Genomic DNA, 20,208 nt, shown 5'->3' with positions numbered 1-20,208 from the left:
ACTAGGAAAAACCCTATTAGGGAGATGAAAATACAAACTACAGACTGGAAGAAAATATTAACAAGCCACATAAGCTCGCAAACAACTCTCATCGAGAATGTATGAAGAAACTTTACCTGCAATCCCAGCAGCTCAGGAGGCTGGGGCACTAGGATCATGAGTTCAAAGCCAGCCTCAGCAAATTAGCAAGGCCCTAACAACTCAATGAGACCCTGTCTCAAAATAAAAATATATATTAAAAAAGGGATGGGGATGTGGCTCAGTGGTTAAGCATACCTGGGTTCAATCCCTGGTACAAATAAAAAAAAAATAATAGTTAACCCTTAGCTGGAAAAATATGGCTTTTCATAATAACAGACCCAGAGTCAAAATTACTGAGTATTTTCCTGCCAATATATATTATTAATTAGGACTAAATATAAAAGTTTATGTACACAGAATTTTCATGATTATTTATGATAACCTAAGACACTCTTGTGCCCGAACCTGGCTTGATTTTGGCATTTGTGTCAGTTTCTCCATCCCAACCTAACTAATGCCAACAGACAGAATAATGCAAGTTAAGGCCACCTCCAAGCAAATAAAAGCATGTCAACAATTTCAGATCAGCTTTCACTGATAAGGGTCTAGAAATCACTTCTCTGTGGATGACATATTATCTCTTTGTTATTACTGCACACTTCTGAATACCATTTTTTAAATCTTTTAATGCTTCTTAGCTCATTTTTTTTCCAAATTTTTATTGGTGCATTATAGTTATACATAATAGTTGGATTCTCTTAATCCTACCAAACTAGCATCTTAATATTTGGCTAACACCCACTTGACCAAGGTAAAATCTGAGCTACTGGATAGAGTTTTTCAATTTTTTTTTTAAGTTTTGACTCAAAAAAAAAAAAAAATCCCTTATATTCCTACAGGACCTCCACACTTAGCCATTGTTCCAGAAAAATAGGCCAAAATATTAATTTGCCTCCTCCTAATTGTTGGCATCAGATCTGCTATTATTCTCCCTCCCCCACACCATTTTATAATCCAGATTGTCAGTCTGTGAACATCCCAGCCAGCTATTGGTCCACTTGTCAGCCTGTGAACATTCTCAGCAGCCATTGGTCCACTCATTAGCCTGTGAACATTCTTGGCAGTCACTGGTCCAGATTGTCAGCCTGTGAACATTCTCATCAGTCATTGGTCTGTTATTAGCCTGCGAACTACTTAAGAATAGCTCCCTTGCCGTTTTCTCTCTCTCTCCTCCCTTTCATGCTCTCTCCTCCTGGCTTTCACTCTCTCAATCACATGCACATGCACATGCACTCTCTCTTTTTTCTCTCATTTTTTCTCTCTCACCCTGCAGGGAGACACTGCCTGTTTGCTTAATAAAATCTCTTGTGTGAGTTTTCGCATCTGAAGTGGTTTCTGGGTGCTTTCGCTAATTCCATGCAATCCTATAAAATCAGTTACCAGTCTAAGAAATGCCTTACTATATGAAAGATACTATTTTTGGTACAGTAGATAATTTAAAAAGCAAATGACATAGAATAAATTTATACCAGTGGAACTCCAAAAGAAAGAACTGCCTCAGAACCAGAATATATGCAAATCTCATAAAATCTATTTCTACTCATCTCCAAAACTTCCCTAGAGAAAATAACACTGGAAAGGAGGGCATAAGATAAGGAGCTATAAGGTCAAATAATTTAAGTACAGGTTGAAAGAAAGCCAACAATCTAAATAAAGTTTAGAGGCTAGGCTCTAAACTAGGCTCAGTTAAAAACCATGATTGAAGCCAGGCACGCCTCTAATCCCAGAGCTTGGGAGGCTGAGACAGGGATCACAAATTCAAAGCCAGCCTCGGCAAAAGTGAGCCTCAGCTAAACCAACTCAGTGAGACCCTGCCTCTAAATAAAATACAAAAAAAAAAAAAAAAATAGAAAATAAAAAAAATAAAAAAATAAAAAATATATATGGCTGGGGATGTGGCTCAGTAGTTGGGTGCTCCTGAGTTAAATCCCTGGTACCCACCCCTGCCCCCCCAAAACAAATCATGTTTTAAATCCCTTTGTGGATGGATACATGCCTCCACTTAATATCAAGAGATTACTTAGAAAAATAGTGATAGTAGCTATGTAGTCTTCTTAACTGCACTAAATGTGGAAAATAAGCATTTCTACTTTTGAAAAAGATGCTTACAGAGCTTCCTAAGCACTTCACCTAAACTATACACAGAGAAACCATTTATAGTACAAGTTTTTGTGTTTATTCACCATATTAGCAACACAGTGTTAATGTTGATGTTAAAACATAACTGATTCAATAACTCAATGTAAAAACCAATTTTCTTTCTATATATTAGCAATGAATAGTAAAAAATAAAATTAAGAAAACAATTCCATTTACAAAAGATCTAAAAATAAAATACTTAGGAATAAATGTAATAAAAGAAGTATAAGAATTATAATATGAAAACTACAGAACACTGTACAAAGAAATTAAAAGAACTAAACAATTGTTAAAACATTCTGCACTGCTGAATTGAAAGATTTAACATTGTTAAGATGACAATACTCTCCAAATTGGGCTACAGATTCAACTTTATTCATATCAAAAGCCCATTTGCCTTTTTTTTCCCAGAAGTTGACAACCATTTTCTAAAATTCATTTTAAGAATACAAGGAACCAAAAACAGTCAAAATAATCCTGAAAGAACAGTGTTGAAGGATTCATAGTTTCTGATTTTAAAACTTACTATAAAGATAATCAAGATACTGTGGTATCACCTATAAAGACAGACATGATAGATCAATAGAACCCAATGAAAAGCCAGAAATAAACCCTGACACATACAGTAAACTCTTGTAACAGGAGTAATAAGACAATACCGTGGGGAAAAACAGACTTTTCAACAAACAACCTCAAACAACTGCATATCTACATGTAAAAGAAAAAAGTTGGACCGCCATTTTACACCATATGCAAAAATCAACCCAAAATGGATCAAAGACCCAAAGGAAAGAGCTAAAATTATAGAAGTCTTGGAAGAAACAGGTATAAATTTCTGTGATCTTGGATTAGGCAATGGTTTCATAAAATAGCAATAAAAGACAAGTAACAAAAGAAAAATAACTATTTCTCAAAAATTAAAAAAAAAACTTTTGTGCTCTAGTTTACAAATCACATCTGAGAAGATATTTTTGTCTAAAAGATAAAAAGAACTCTTATATAACTCAATAGCAAAATCCAACAACCCACTTTTGAAAGGGCAAAATATAAAAATAGACGTTCTCAAAAGAAGATATACAAATGGCCAATACACACATGAAAAGATCCTCAACATCAATAGCCATCAGAGAAATGCAAATCTAAATAAAATGAGATACCATTTCTCTAGGATTGCTATTATCAAAAAGGTAACAAAGTACTGGCAAGGAAATGGAGAAAATAAAACTTCATACAATGCTAGAGAATGTAAAATGATGTAGCCACTTTGGAAAACAATCTCAGTTTCTCAAAAAAATTGGACTAACCATATGATCAAGAAATTCTATTCCTAAGTATATACCCAAAAAACATGAAAATATGTCTAAACACTTGTGCATCAACTGTCATTCATAATAGCCAAAAAGTAGAAACAATCCAAATGTTTGTCAACTGATGAATAGATGCATTTGTTATTATCATACAATGGAATGTTACTCAGCAACAAAAAGAAATAAAGTTCTGATACATGCTGTAGCACGGATAAACCCTGAAAACATACTAACAGCAAGAAGTCAGTAAAATAGCCATGTATTATATAATTCCATTTATATGAAATGTACAGAAAGGAAACTTACAGAGATAGTAAAGTAGAAAGGTATTTGCCTGGTACAGGGAGGTTTGAGTGAGTGAAGCTTTGAGGGTGATGAAACACTCTAAAATTGTGAAAATAATTGTACAACTCCGTGAATTACTAAAACTATTCAAGTATACATTTTATTTTTTGGTAGTAATAGGGATTGAACTCAAGGGCCTCACAGATGCTAGGCCAGGGCACTACCACTGAGGTACACACCCAGTGTAAAATTTAAATTTTAAATTTTAAAAATGTTAAATCATATTGAAACTGTGTTTTCAGTTTCATTCTATAAAAAATAATGAGTTTGTCACTTAGTAAAAATGTTTACACATACCTTCCATCAAGAGCTGGGTTCTTGTACACCCCATTTTCAAGTGCTTCAAGCAACTGTGAACCTGTTACTCTAACAACTAAAACTGGGTCCACTATGGGAAGAACAGCCAAAAGATCATACAAAGTGAAATTCCCTGCTGGATGTATTCAATCAGATCTGAGTGTACCTATAGTAATTTGAAGGAAAAAAGTAATATGCATCTTGATTTATTTCCTTCCATAAAAATATCACCTTGATGACTTATGTTCAAAAGTTCAGTGTTATATACCACACTGACAAAAGTTCCTAATTATTTTTCCAATTCCTTCACATGTTTACTTCTATCTTAATCATGTCATTATGTCTAGCATATTCATTTTTTAAAGATTCAATTTCATGATAGCTACCACTTCCTCCTAAATTACAGAATATGACAATTGAAAAGCCACTACCTCACTTCCTGCTTTCAGATAGGACCATGCCTAAGAAATTCCAAAGCAAAGACCATCTATTTTTAAAGATCTCCACCACTGACAACAACAAAAACTTTGTTAATAATTTTAAAGTTAAACAAATTTTTCTCTTATGAAATATTTCCACAAGTTAACCTTGTTTATTCATATGTAAGATTAAGATACTCATATTTTCAGTGGAGTTGGCATTAAAAGAAATTTATAGCTAGGAAGTTAAATGATGTTACATTCTAAATTTCTGAAGTCATCCACCCAATAGTAACTGTGAGTATACAGTGTCTGGATTATAGTATATGGATCAAGGCTTGTTTCAAAGAAGTTGTAGAAATTTTCTACAGATTCTTATATATCTCTTAACACAAGATAGGCCAACTTCAAATTAACAATGCACAAAAATGGTTAGGTTAGGGACAGGTTCCCCATTCACCCTACAAGATTTCCCTCACCATTTCCTCTTATTGCTCAGGTAGGAAGGGAAAAGTAATAAAGAACAAAAACTTAGATGAAAGATTTCAGTCCACTGCTTCTCATATCAGCAAGGCTTGATAGCACACCAAGTTTGAGAGATAATGATGAGGACACATTTCATCAAATCTCATTAAAAATTCAAAAATTTAAAAATTGACACTTTGATTTTCAAATAGAATACATAACACTAAATGCTGTACCTGAACATAACTTGATCTCATCAAGTTAATGGAATGAATTTTGAAATAGGACTTTGTATGTATCAAAAAGGTCTGTTATTATACATTTAAAAAATATAATTTTAGTCATTTTGTGTTTATTTTTTAAATTAAATAATGAAATCACCTGAATTAGTAGTGCTACATCAGCACGAGTAGCTTCTAACATTGCATTAGTTACCAAATTCCCAAGATTGCTTTCAGATCTTCTCACAGTAATTTCACGACCATCTAATTCCATGTCAATGGGGCAAAGAACTTCTTCTAACATATATTAAAAGAAGAAAAAAAATGTCTAAAATAAACATTTCTCAGTTTTTAAATTAATTTTTCTCCACTCAATCATTTCTTTACCTCCAAAATCAGATAATCTATGTATAAATTCTTCCTCTCCAAATATAGTACTAAACAGATGTCAAAATAATACATATTCCAACAATAATTTATTTTTCAAAGCCATTTAAAGAGTCAGGTTATCGTAAATTTTAAGAGGTACCACCTACACATTAGAGAAACAGAAAACTGCTATAAAAAAGCAGTTCCTGACACCAAGATCATCCAAAATAAAGTCATCCATTAATACTCCAACCGGAATCAGAATAGAGAGCTCTATTCCCACAGAACCAATTCAGGTACTAAAGGTTACTTGAAACAACGCATTCAAAGACATAAACACAACCTGGTTTATATTTCCCATCAGTTCTTACAAATGTAACACACCACATACACCTCTAAGGAACTACGGTTTGTCCAATATGTATAGGGTACTTGAAAAAAGACAAAGACTTTCAAATGCCTATAGAAGTTTAACTCTTAAGTTTGAGGTATTCAAGAAGAAAGAAGGGAGAAAAGAATGTTTTTCATTATAAGCTGATGTAAAAGTCACCTGTAATTTTGTTAACCCAGTGCTTCTTTGAGTAGTAATCCCCTCACTAAAGAATAAATTCTTGCAAAATTTAAGTACAGAAAAATGATTTCATAGTGACAGTTAAATAAGTCTAAATACTGAAGTCAATCTAAATTCTTGTTACTTATAAAACCAAAATAAAATGTAAGTGGAATATGAAAGTCAAAATCTAATACAGCAAAAACATTTAAGTAGTGGAAGAAAGTGCCATCTGCAGTATTGGTTATTTACAAATTACATACTATTATGTTTCATTACTATCCAATCAATGTTCATGTGATCAGTCTGTACCTAAATAATATCATCAGTTCATATACCTGTATGTTTTGGGTAAAATCTCTTACTATTGCTTTAATATATGAATCTTCTTCCATGTAACTCAAAATGTCCACTTTCTCAAATACATATTGAAAACATGTACTAAAGAGTCTTACATTTATTTTTGTCAAGGTTTTAAAATTAGATTCACTTTTGACAATCCAAGTTTCATTCACCTTCCTGATTCCATAATCATGGTCATGGCCTCCTAGAATCAAATTGACCCCCTCTGCTTATTGGGGAAGCCTGGTATCATTTCCCCACTTCATATGAGTCACTGCAATAACAAGATCTGCTCCTTCTTCTCTAAGTTCTATTGCTATTTCATTAGCAACTTCAACATAATCTTTATAGTTTACATTCGACTTATTAACAGTAGCCAGGGTATCTAGCCAATCTTCTTCAACTAATCCCATCAACCCAATTTTTATATTGTTCCACTGAAAGATTTTTTTCACTGCACCATGTCCAAAAGGTTCAGAAGTAAATCTGTCATAGACATTACTGAGAAACCATGTAAACTGCATTTGTTTCATGTAGTCTTTCAAAATATCCACTCCAAAATCAAACTCATGGTTTCCTATTAAAAAAACGAAATGTTTTCTGTTATTTCATTTTCATGTTTAATTACTGTAGTTCTCCGAATGATAGAATTTTCAACACTTGCAAGACTATGTGTTAAGAGCAAGCATTTTATCACACACTCTTAATTACTCCAACTTCCATTTACAAATGAAAGTTTTAGAGGCGTTCATTGTACAGAAATATTTTGTAATTCAGATAGCATTGTATTACCAAAATTCTTTTTTAATTTTTATTTGTTCTTTTTAGTTATACATGACAGTAAAATCTATCTTGATATATCTATACAAACATGGAATATATCTTATTCTAATTAGGATTCCAGTCTTGTGGAGGTATGTGTTGAGATTCACTGTGGTGTATTCATACATGTACATAAGAAAGTTATGTCAGATTCATTTCAATGTTTTTCCTATTTCTATTAGGAAGGAAGGAAAAGAAACCTTATAATATAGGGGAAATACAATGATATAATTACTCCTAGGTTAATAACATATAAATTTGAAGTTTATTTTTAGTGAGTGTAGGTACACTTACCTACTTCAAAAAGGTATCTTTAATTCCAACTAAAATGAATTTATTATTAAAAAAATCCATCACACTGTGAAAAATAAAGTAAAAAATTCTTCATGTAGCTCTACTACATTTCCTGAAAGAGCTGTGCTCCTTATGAGGCTAAATAAGTGGTAATTTTGAAAATAAAAATCAGTGATTTTTTTTAGTTCACCAATGTATATTACTACTAAGACTACTTCTCTCATCATTTCTTGGGAAAAGTCTTTGTTGGGGTCTTTATGGGTAGTGATAAGCAGGCTGAGCATCCCTAACCTAAAGATATAAAATTCTCCCGGATCTTAAATATCTTGAGCACTAACATGATGCCATAGGATTTTGGAGACAGAAAACAAATAGGATTTAAGGTCAGAAATCTGGATGGGAACACTAAGGATAATCACAGAACTGACCTCATGTGACTGACCTCATTTGACCTCAAAACATAGTAGAAAAATACTATATAAAATTATCTTCAGTCTATGTGTTTAAGGTATATATGAAAAAAATTAATTTAATGCTTAAATATCTCATTATGTATGTGCCAAAATTCCAAAATAAAAAAAAAATTCTGAAATTCAACACACTTCTGGTACCATTATTTTAGATAAAAACACTCAACCTGTAATAATTAAATAACCACTTACAATTCCCTATAATAACACTTTTGGTATTCACAAATTTTATGAAGATGTAACAGTGGAACTAACAAGAAATTATGACTAGGTGAAAGGATACAATGTTAATAAAAAAAGTCAATCACTCTCTTATGTTGCAGCTATGAAAAACTAGATTTTAAAATTAAAAATAATACCATTTAAATTAGCACCCCACAAAAGGAAATACTTAGATATAAATCTAATAAAATATGTATACAGTCTTCATGAGGAAAGAAATCAGAGAAAGAAATAAATAGAGATATACTGAACATCCACGTATAGACTCAATATTGCCAACATATTAGTTCCCAAATTGACCAATGGATTCAATAAGACTCTAATCAAAATCCCAATCGAAAGAAATTATTTTGTGGATATCAGCAAACTTATTCTAAAGTTCATATGGAGCATGAAAAGACACAGAATAGCCAACACAATACTGAAGAAGACTGATACAACTTGACTTCAAGACTTACTAAATGGGGCTGGGGTTGTAGCTCAGAGGTAGAGCATTTGCCTAGCATTTGTGAGGCACTGGGTTCGATCCTCAGCACCACATAAAAATAAAATAAATAAAATAAAGGTAATGTGTCCACCTACAACTAAAAAAAAAAAAAAAAGACTTATTACATGCAGTATTCAAGACAAGGTAATTGGTGAAAAAACAGACAAATGGATCAATACAACGAATAAAAGCCCTAAAAAAGATTCATATAAATACAGTAGATGGATCCTCAAGAAAGGAACAAAGACAGCAGAACAGAGAAGACAGTCTTTTCAACAAATGGTGCTAAAACTGAACATTCACCTGCAAAATTGAGTCTAGAACAGATCCTTAACTATGATTAATAAAAATGGAATGCAGAAAGTATAAAGCTTTTAAAATTAACACAGGGGTAACCTAGATGACCATGACTCTTTAGACATAAAATTAAAGACAAAACAGACTGAAAAGCTGGACTTCATTAAAATAAACATTTCTCTTCTGAAATACAACCCAAATATTAGGGGAAAAAATATCTGTGAAAGACATCTGAAAAAGGTTTGCTAGCCAAAACATATAAAGACCTCTTAGATCTCATCAATAAGAAAAGAAACAACCTAAATAAAATTGAGCCAAAGTCTTTGACAGGTCAGAAAACATATGATAAGATGCAATATATCATATGTGATCATAGAAATACAAATTATGACAGTCTTACTACACAACTATGAGCATAATCAAAATCCAGAACACTAATAGCACCAAATTCTGACAAAGATGTGGAGCAAAAGTAATTCAGTCATTGCTGTTGGGAATGCAAAATGATATAGCCATTTCTAAAGATAGTTTTGCAGGGTTTTTTTTTCCAAACTAAACATGTTTTCACCATATAACCCAGCAATCATACCCTATACTTAATCAAAATAGTTAAAAATTTATATCTACATAAACACTTGAAAAACAGCTATTTTATAACTGTCAAAACAGAACCATTAAGATGTTCTGCATGTATACAGAACTCAGAAAACTTAACAAAAAATAATCCAAACAAAAATGGGAAAATGATCATTCTCAAAAGAAGTAGTACAAATAGCCAAAATAAATATAATGAAATTTATAAATAAATATATGAAAAAACTACACTAAGATTCCATCTCACCCCAGTTAGAATGGTTATTATCAAAACAACAAAAAATAAATGCTGACAAGGATGTGGAGAAAAAGGAACTCTTATAAACTATTGGCTGTTGCTCCCTGTCGGGCAACAAGGTCCACTGTACCTCCTCAGGGCCCTCCTGAGGAGAATACGGGCCGAGAAGGATGATGAGTGCCGGCAGCAAAGGAAACACACCAGAGCCGGGAGGTCTGTCAGCACAGGATGGCGCAGCAGGAATCTCATTTATTGAGGAATTCGCACAGCTTTTATGTAGGGCGGAGGCTAGGTGGGAACCAATCAGCTTAAAGGTCAGCAAGGCGTGGGAGGTTCACGCAGGTGAGAGTCCCCTAGGACTTTGAGCTGATCACGTTTGCGGAACTATTGTTAACCAATCCCTGATGGTGGTCCAATTTATTGTCCTTAACTATTGAAACTGCCTTTGAGGCCTTGATCTTGCTCATTCGCCAGGAAGTAAGGAGTCAGCCTGAGTTAGTTAACGTGTCATTAATCCCAACAATTGGCAGAAACATAAATTAGTATAGTCACTGAAAAGAGTACAAAGATTCCCTTACAAGCTAATAATAGGGGCTGGAGTTGTGGCTCAGTCTTAGAGCGCTTTCCTGGCATGTGTGAGGCCCTGGGTTCAATCCTCAGCACCACATATAAATAAATAAATTAATTAAATAAATAAAAAGATCCAATGACAACTAAAAAAAAAAAAAAAAACCTAAAAATAAACCTAACATAGGATCTAGCTATACTACACCTGGGCCTATATCTGAATGAAACAAAGTCAGCATACAAAAGAAATATCTACACATACCTGTGCAATAATCCTGTTTATTAACAGACTACCCGTAATAGCCAAGATATGGGATCAACCCATATGCCCATCAATGGATGAATGAATAAAGATAATATCGTACATATACACAATGGAGTATTACTTGGCAATAAATAAAAAGGAAATCCTGTCATATGCAGGAAAATGAATGGAATAGGAGAATAACACGTGAAGTAAAATGACACAGGAAAAAAGTACGCTGGGGAGGGGAAGTCTTCAAGAGGGAGGAAAGAAGAGGGAGTAAGAGAGGGTGGAAGGGAGAACAGACATAAACAATGCATAATATATGCATGTGTATAAAAGACACAGGGAAACCCATTAATTCATACAATTAATGTGTTAATTATAATAAAAAGAGGATGTCCTTTAGTAGGTGAAAGAGTAAATAAAGCATCCAGACAATGGATTATTAAATCATCAAAACATTAAAATATATGGGAGTTGGGTGTGATGGCCCATGCCTGTAATCCCAGCAATTTGCGAGGCTGAGGCAGGCAAATCGCAAGTTCAAAGCCAACCTCAGCAACTTAGCAAAGCTCTAAGCAACTTAGCAAGACCTTGTCTCAAAATAAAAGGTGAAAGGGCTGGGTACTTAGCTCAATGATGAAATATTCCTGGATTCAATCCCCAATACAAAAAAAAAAAAAAAAAACCCAAGAGAGAGAGCGAGAGAGAGCAAAACAGGAAACTTAAATGCATATTACTAAGCAAAAGATGCCTATCTAGAATGGTTACATACTGTACAGTTCCAACTATATGTCACTCTAGAAAATGCAAAACTACAGAGAAGGGGAAAATATTGGTGATTAACATGGGTTAGAGGGGAAGGAAGGATGAATTCGGCAGAACACAGAAAATTTTCAAGGCAGCAGAACTATTTTATGATATTATAAAGGTATATACATGTCATTATAAATCTGTCCAATCTCATAGAATATATAGCACTAAGAATAAGCCCTAATGTAAACTATGGATTCTGGGTGATAAAGCTATGTCAATGTAGGTTCATCAACTATAACAAATATACCATTCTGATTAAGGATGGTGATAACTGAAGAAATTATACATATACAGGGCAGGGGATAAATGGTAAAACTCTTCTCAATTTTGCTGTGAACCTAAGACTGCTCTAAAAAATAAAGTCTATTTTTTAAAAAAACAAGACATTGAGTAAAAATAGGTAATGTCTAGCAGTTTGCTATAAATATCACGATTTCATTTATTATGAGTACCCTCACTTAGAAGATAGTTAAGATAGTGGCATGTAATATCCCCATTCTTACTTAAGCCATAAATATTGAAACTGCATTGAACCATTTAAGACTGTATAACATAATTCTGAACGATTTTTATTGTATTTAACCATATTATATTAATATAAATTGATACTGAACTATATAAGACTGTAATTTATGAAGCAACCTGGGGTAGTCTCATGTCCTTAAAAACAATGAAGACCATGCAAATGGATATCATCATTCATATACTCAAGAACTACTACTGAGCAACTCCTGCATGCCAGACTACTCTTGGTGTTAAAAATACAGCAAATATAAAGCAGAAAAAAGTTTCTACTCTCATTGAATGAGGGGGACAAAGAATAACTAAGTAAAATATTAGAAGCCAATAATAATTTTAAAAGTAAAACAAGAAAGGAAGATAGAATTCAAAAGAAAAGGGTGTAATTTGAAATAGGGTCCTCAAAGGTGGTCACACTGAGTCCACAATTAAGCAAGAAAATCCAGCCATGTAAATACATGAGAGAAAGAGTTTACTAGAGAGAGGGAATAGCAAAAACACAGACTTCAAGTTGAGAATACACCAGTAGTGACTGAGAAATAGAAAGAAGACTGACAGCACCAGCAAAGTGAGTGAGTGACAAGGCAATATTATATGAATCCAAAAAGTAATGGAATCCTAGATAATAAGGTCTGATTATCCAATGAAGACTTGGTTTTACTTTGAATAACTTCAGGAGACACTAGAGTTTTTTAATAGAAAAAGGACATTATCTGACATTTCAAAATGTCAGATGGTGGATGGTATGGTGAGATTATCTATGGGAAGGCAAAAGCAGAATCTGGGAAACTATTTTCTAGTAATAATCCAGAGAACTATAAGCAAGATGCTTAAAGCAGGTTGATATAGGGGAAATGACAGAGTGATTAGATTCTGAAGTCAGAAATATGATGAGAACACATCATAAGAGAGTAAATACACAGAAGAGGAAATGATAACTGATTCCAATAGGGAATCAATATCCAGACTACATAAAGAACCCAAAAAACATAACAACAAAAACCAAATAACCCAATCAATAAATGGCAAATGATCAAAACAAACATTTCTTAAAAGAAGTAAAACAAATATATGAAAAAATGTTCAACATCCCTGGCACTCTGAAAAATGCAAATCAAAACTACACTGAGATTCCACCTCACTCTAGTTAGAATGGCATCAAGAATATAAATAATAAATCCTGGTGAAGATATTGGTGGGACTCTGAATTAGTACAATCACATTGAAAAGCAGTATGGAGATTCCCCAAAAGACAAGGAATGAAAACACCACATAGCTCAACTATCACACTCCTTGGTATTCATCCAAAAGAACTAAAAGCATACTATAGTGGTACATATATACCAATGTTTATAGTAGCACAATTCACAATATCCAATTTATGGAACCAGCCTAGGTATCTCTCAACAGATGAAAATGTGTTATACATTCAACGTAGCTTTACTTATACATAAAGAACAAAACTGTGTTATTTGCTGGTAAATGGATGGAACTGGAGAACATCATACTAAGTAAAATAAACCAAACTCTAAAAGTCAACAGTCAAATGTTTTCTCTCATATGTGGAAGCTAGAGAGAAAAAAAAAAGGATAAATAAAAAAGGTATCTCATGAAAACAGAAGGGGTCCAACAGCATAGAGGAGAGGCATCCCAAGAGAGGAAAGAGTAGAGGGCATGGTGAAGCACTAGGGAACAAAATCTACCAAATTATTCTACATCTATGTATAAATATACCACAATGAATCCTGCTTTTGTATATAATTATAATACACGAATTTTAAAAAATAATAAGAGAAGGAAGACCGGTAGGGTACAGGAACAGTGTTAGGGGAGGGAGGAAGGGAGATAAAGCTTCTGAAGAGGTGCTGAAGAATGAGATTAATCAAAATATATCTTGTTCAGGTACAAAAATGGCATAATTCATTCCTCTATTTTGTATAATTATATTGCACCAATAAAAAATTTTAAAGTCATACAAATAAAAAACTATAAACAGTTTCTCAAATTCTGGGGGCACACATTAAAAATATTGTTAGTTAACTGTTTGCTGTTCCAACCAACAATTCTGTTTCATTTGATTTATATCAAATACAACTAGATATCCTGAATAATTCCCATACAGTACCTTATAACTTTTCCTAATACATTCACAATATAATGTAACACATAAAATAGGATGTACAGTCCTTAATAATATATTTACAATACATTTTAATGAGGTGATTATGCTAGAAATAGCAGATTCCTTCATATTTACTCTCTACCTTTTATTATCCTGCTCTGAGTTCAGGTAGTCCAGCTTCTATGGACTTCATTAGCTGGCACATCTTTATCTGCTAGTTTCCTATTAGATTAAATGAATGGAAGGCACAGACAGAAATTTAAGAACTGATTAGGAAAGTGAAGAGGGTCAAAGTATAAATTCTCTAGATTTTGTCCTCCCTTTTCTTTCATTGTGGACTAGCTGTTAACAGTCTACTGAAGGTTATGTAATCTACCAGCTGACCTTTCCACAGGATTCCTCCCTTCCCCTTTTAGCCTTAGATATGCCTCTCTATGCTATACTCCATACTATCACTAACATAAACACAATGTAAGCAACGTATGTTAATTTTAAGCTTTCTAGCAGCCACATTTGAAAAAGAAATAGGTAAAAGTAATTTTATATGAATTTATTTAACATAATATCCCAAAATATTATCATTTTAGCATGTGATCAATACAAAAAATGATTAGATATATTTTCCATTCTTCTGTTTTCAGTCTTAAAAACACAGTGCATATATTAAACTTACAGTACACCTCAGTTTGAACTAGCCACACTTAGGGAAATATCACAAAATGTTAACATAAAATGATGGCATTATGAGTGATTATTTTCCATATCTTAGTACTTTTTTATACTCTCAAAATAGAACTGAGTTCATTAAAAATAATTTAAAATATCAAAACAAACTACATATAATACTTAGCAAAACTGATAAGCTGAATATAACCAACTGAGATTTTTCTCACCTTCTTAGAATAGAAACCACCTGAAACTCTATAAAAAGAATACTGAAAACAAACAAATATAGATTTGTTACAAACAATTCAAATAAACTGAAAATAACATCACTTATGGAAAATCTGTACATTCTTCAGAAAGGGGAGTCAAACAAACACTATACGGCTCATGCTATGCTGCTAACACAATGGTTTTCAACAATCATAGTTCCCGTCTTTCACAATACAGGTAATTAGAAGAAAGTCAGAACTTAACGATCAGATTCAAAGTATGAACTAAAATTATTATCAAATATATACTGGATTTAAACATGGAACATTCTAGATTCTGACTTAAGTCATACGATAGAGTTCCAGAAATATCCCTCAATCTGTGGTAGACAAAACAAAGAACAGTTAACTATTACAATCAATTATGCCTTTTTTCTGTGATTCCTTATCCTCTCTGACACCCAAAGAAACAAGACATTCCAAACTCAAGAGTTTGGAAAGGATGTCATGAGTGAAAGGATTCTATGCAACCATTTGTTAACTACTTGGCTTTGTCATTCTACTTGTCTTACAATGAACATTCCCTAATACCCATCTAAAACGTTCAATGTCCTTTCATTTCCTAGATAGACCTCTCCAAACTCCCAGTTTTATTATAAATACAAAAAAAATTAGAGGACTAGGGTTGTGGCACAGTGGTAGAGAGCTTGTCTAGCATATGTGAGGCACTGGGTTTGAGTCTTAGCACAGTGTATATATAATATATATAATAAAGATCCAGTGACAGCCAAAAAAATATTAAAAAAAAAAAATTACAGGGGCTGGGGAGATAGCTCAGAAGGTAGAGTGCTTGCCTTGTAAGCACAAGGCCCTGGGTTCGATCCCCAGCACCGCCAAAAAAAAAAAAAAAATTACAAACAATCTGAGTCTCTAAGAATAAATTTGTTGAACAATGAAACAACATCCATTGAATGAAATACAATACACCCATTGATGTTACAAAAAAATATTTCATGCATAACAATGTGAATGTGCTTAATACTACCAAAGTGGTTAAAATGGTAAATTTTGTTGTATTTCACCATAATAAAACAGACTATTTCATAACACAGAAAAATGTTCATAATGTATGTTTTCTTCTTAAAGTAAAAATATTATAGTGTGATGAACCAATGAGAACAAATGCTCAAATTAGGTGGAAATCAATGAACTCATTGATTCATTGTAAAAAAATCTAGAAAAGCTTACTAAATGAAAAAGAATCTCTTATACCTTCCAAATATAACCACTATTAACTACTATGCATTCCCAAAATGGGATGGAGGTTAGATATATATATCCCTATAAATCTCTGTCTTTACCTAAATTCCCTAATTATTTCAACAAAGACAAATAATGTCCAAACTATTACCTTTTTGTCAAAATCTAACAAATTTCACCAATATAACCTTTCAGCTCCTTACCTGTTATCTGTCCATTTAAAAAAAAATGTACTGAATGCTTACTATGTACCTGGCAAATACCATTTTCTTTATATACATTACCTTGTTTAATCCTCACAATACTGTTAGGCTAGGCACCATTATTTTCCTTATTTTACATATGATAAAATGGAAGCTTTGAGAGATTACTCACTTTTTTTTTTTTTTTAAATCACTTAACTGGAGGATAGTGGAACCAGGATTCAAACCCAGGCCCAGCTAACTCAAAGCTCATGATCTTAACTACTCTGATAACAATTTTCACTTTTGTACAGGCACACTTAAAAATATTACCACATAGTCAAACCCAGGTTTGACTACAAATTTTCAGATTTACTGAACAATCCTGATAATTGGCTCTGTCTTTGTGTTTATAAATTGTAACAGGGTTATTTAATTCCTAGTCTATAGAATATTCTAGAAGCAGCATGTACACTAATTTCAAGTAAGAGTAAAAAAAAAATCTTATAAATACTTACCAAAAACTGCAAAATATACTCCCAATTCATTTAATATAAGCATCATATGCTTTCCTTTTGTTATTGTACTTAAAACTGAAGGATTTAAGCAGTCACCACTAAAAATCAAGAGTGGATTCAAGAAATCAAATATTTTCACAGCTGTTGCAAATCTAAAAAAAAAGTTATATGCTATAATTTCATGCCTTTCTCATAAAGAAACAAAGCATCTTAAACAGCAAAATGATCTTCCTTAAAATTAAAACTAAAATATGAAAACATATAAAACTTTTAATTAGATTACTTCTTATAATCAACAAACCTCACCTCTTAGCATACTTGCATTCTGAAAAGTTAAAAAACAAATTCCTTAAATAATTTTCCATTTAAACATGAAATGTATTATACCACAAAAGATAGCATTAAATTATGTGAAATGGATTAAAAGAAGACACTTTAAAGTACATAGCAAAACAAACTGTGCTAAACATACAAATCCTTAAATATAAATTAAGTCCCCTGGGGACCAGATGAAAGGAGGTTTATCTGACGTCTAACTAAATTTTTTAAATTAAATTTATTGCATCGAGTTTGATGTAAGAGAATGCCTCTTTAAAGCCTTATAATCTAATGTTCCAAGGGTAAACAAATTTCTCAAGACTAATTACTGTATACTTCCTTCATCCAATGCATCCCTTTGCTTTCACTGAAATCTGAACGTCCCCTGAGGACTGCAGTTATTAAGCCAGCCCTCTCTAGTGGCTACTACCCATTCTCTGATTTCCACAATAAATAGAATAGGGAGTGAGGAGAGTAGAGAGAAAAGAGGCATTCCCAAACTAATTTTAGGCTGGACAAAGTTTCCCTTCTAAGCCTCAATGTTATCTAAATCTACCGCTTGCCATGCCAGCAAGTCCTGATATCCAATAAGAACACTCACTTCAAGAACTGACCTTAGATTTTGAAAAATCTATGCACGATTCTGATCTGTTGTTTTATGTACTGAAAACCAAAATTTACCTCCCTATATTTATGTAGTTTCTACCTTCCTTTTTCTCCACTTTCTGACATCCTTTTTATGACTTTTAACACCTTGTAGAGGCTCTTCTATTTCAATGACTATCTCCAATCCACTCCAGCAACTCACTGTTGTGGCCCCAATTGCAATTTAAAAAATCCTTTTAAAGATTTACCTGATTCCTACATGTCTTTCCAGCTTTCCCCCCTCTTTCAAAATGTCCTCTAGCCACAGGAATTGTAGTAAAGTTCTCTCAAACTTTTATTTCATACATACTATTTCTTCAAAACCAGAATTCTTTCCCAACCAAATACAGGAAAGTATCCCTTCTTCCCTCAGACTTAATTTAAGGTTTGCAAGCTTTGGGAATTCTCTCTGGCATATCCCAAGTGCCAGCTTCATTTTTCTTGCACTTACTTATTTTTGAAAAAGGTTACTTGAACACAAATATTGCAATACCATGACTGTTTATCTGAGAATTAAGATGGCAACTGAACAATCAACAGGTAGGCAGCACATAAAGCATGGATATGCTGGACAAAGGGATGATTCAACCCGTGGGTGGGATGAAGCAGAACATTAAGAGATTTCTTCATGATACACAGAATGGATGCAATTTAAAAATATGAATAATTTATTCCTGGACACTTCTACTTAATACTTTCAGACCACTGCTGAGTACGTAATTGGAACCATGGAAAGCTAAATCATGCTTGGGCAGGGGTGGGGAGACTAGCATACATTCCTCTGTTAAAAAATGTATTCACTCACCTGGTCTCAACTGTAGTCTATATTTTATGATTTCCAAATCAAAATCTCAGGCCAGTCACCAGGTATTATGCTACAAAAAATATAAGGAATGCTACCTAAATTTAAGACTAAACAACCTACAAAAGGATCAAGTAGGACTTCTGGTCTCGAGTAGGAATTTTGGCAGATTACATTACCATTTTGACAAACAAATAAAAGTTTTTAGGACATCAAAGAACTAAGGAAGTAGAAAGAATTAAATGACCTGAAATTCCATAAAGTTGAAAACCTCTCAGAGGTAAGCAATCCATCACTGACTGTTTTGGGGATATCTGTCAATTATGGATGAATGAGATTATGAGTATAAAAGATGCAGAAGCCTTAAACAGAAAACAAAGTCTAATATACACAACATACAAATAGTTAGAATTCAAAGAGGGGAAGAAAAAGAGTCTGTAATCAGAAGTAATATTTGAAGAGCTATGATCAGTAATTCTCCAAGATTGATTAAAAAAGAACCCACCCACATGTTCGAGAACCTCAGTGAGGCAAAGAAAAGATAAATACAAAGAAAAAACTACCTTGGCACATCATAATCAACCTGCTAAGAAAACAAAGATAAAAAACTTAAAGTAGAGCAGGGTTAGTTGGGTGATTGTGGTGATGGTATGCAACATTACTGATAGCTGGCATTACAACATAAACTCTGGAGGCCAGAAGACTAGAAAAAGTCTTAGGAAAAAAAAAAGATACCTGCTAATCTAAACTCTATGATCAACAAGAAATGATTAAAAATGAAAGTGAAACATGGTCATTTATAGACAAAAAGAAAATTTATTTCCATTGAATCTGTATTTCCAGAAATATTACGGAAAATTATTCAAGTTGAAAAAATGATTCCAGGTAAATGCAACTGAACTATACATAGAAATGAAGAGCACTGGAAAAAGGAAATATGTAATTTTTTTTTTTGGTACTAAGGCTTGAACACAGAGACAGAGACACTTAACTACTGAGCTATATCCCCAACCCTTCCTATTTATTATTTTGAGAAAGGATCTCTCTAAATTGCTTAGGGTCTCTCTAAGTTGCTGAGGCTGTACTCAAACTTGCGATCCTCCTACTTCAGCCCCCTGGGTCACTGGGATTATAGATGTGCACCACTATGACTGGCTATAACTTTATAATTGAGTATTTAAATGAAAAAAATTAATAATGTCATGTATGAATGACACTTAGAGGTAAATTATATAACAATGAGAACACAAAGGCTAGGAAGAAAGTAAAGTATTGTAAGTTTCATACACTATTCAGGAAGTAACAGAAGACTAACTTGAGTTAGATTATAACAAATGAAGGATATATACATTTACATGTAAAGGGACTAAATACTCCC

At 33.0% G+C, this 20,208-nt stretch overlaps 1 pseudogene across 1 annotated transcript in view; it reads right to left on the bottom strand.

Annotated features, from left to right (window-relative positions):
* The window catches only part of LOC306664353 (mannosylglucosyl-3-phosphoglycerate phosphatase-like), a 70,354-nt pseudogene that overhangs the window by 29,077 nt on the left and 21,069 nt on the right, over positions 1-20,208 (bottom strand). Inside the window, exons 3-6 of the transcript in view lie at positions 17,066-17,217; positions 6,532-7,112; positions 5,435-5,581; positions 4,170-4,335 (exon numbers count right to left, since the gene is read on the bottom strand). The product of the transcript in view is annotated as a mannosylglucosyl-3-phosphoglycerate phosphatase-like (transcript). The remainder of the gene's footprint in view (positions 1-4,169; positions 4,336-5,434; positions 5,582-6,531; positions 7,113-17,065; positions 17,218-20,208) is intronic.

This window comes from Sciurus vulgaris, assembly GCF_902686455.1.
Source record: "Sciurus vulgaris genome assembly, chromosome: 6".
Taxonomy (NCBI): Eukaryota; Metazoa; Chordata; class Mammalia; order Rodentia; family Sciuridae; genus Sciurus; species Sciurus vulgaris.
The sequence above is the reverse complement of the archived record's forward strand: the minus strand, read 5'-3'. Positions and strand labels throughout refer to the sequence as shown.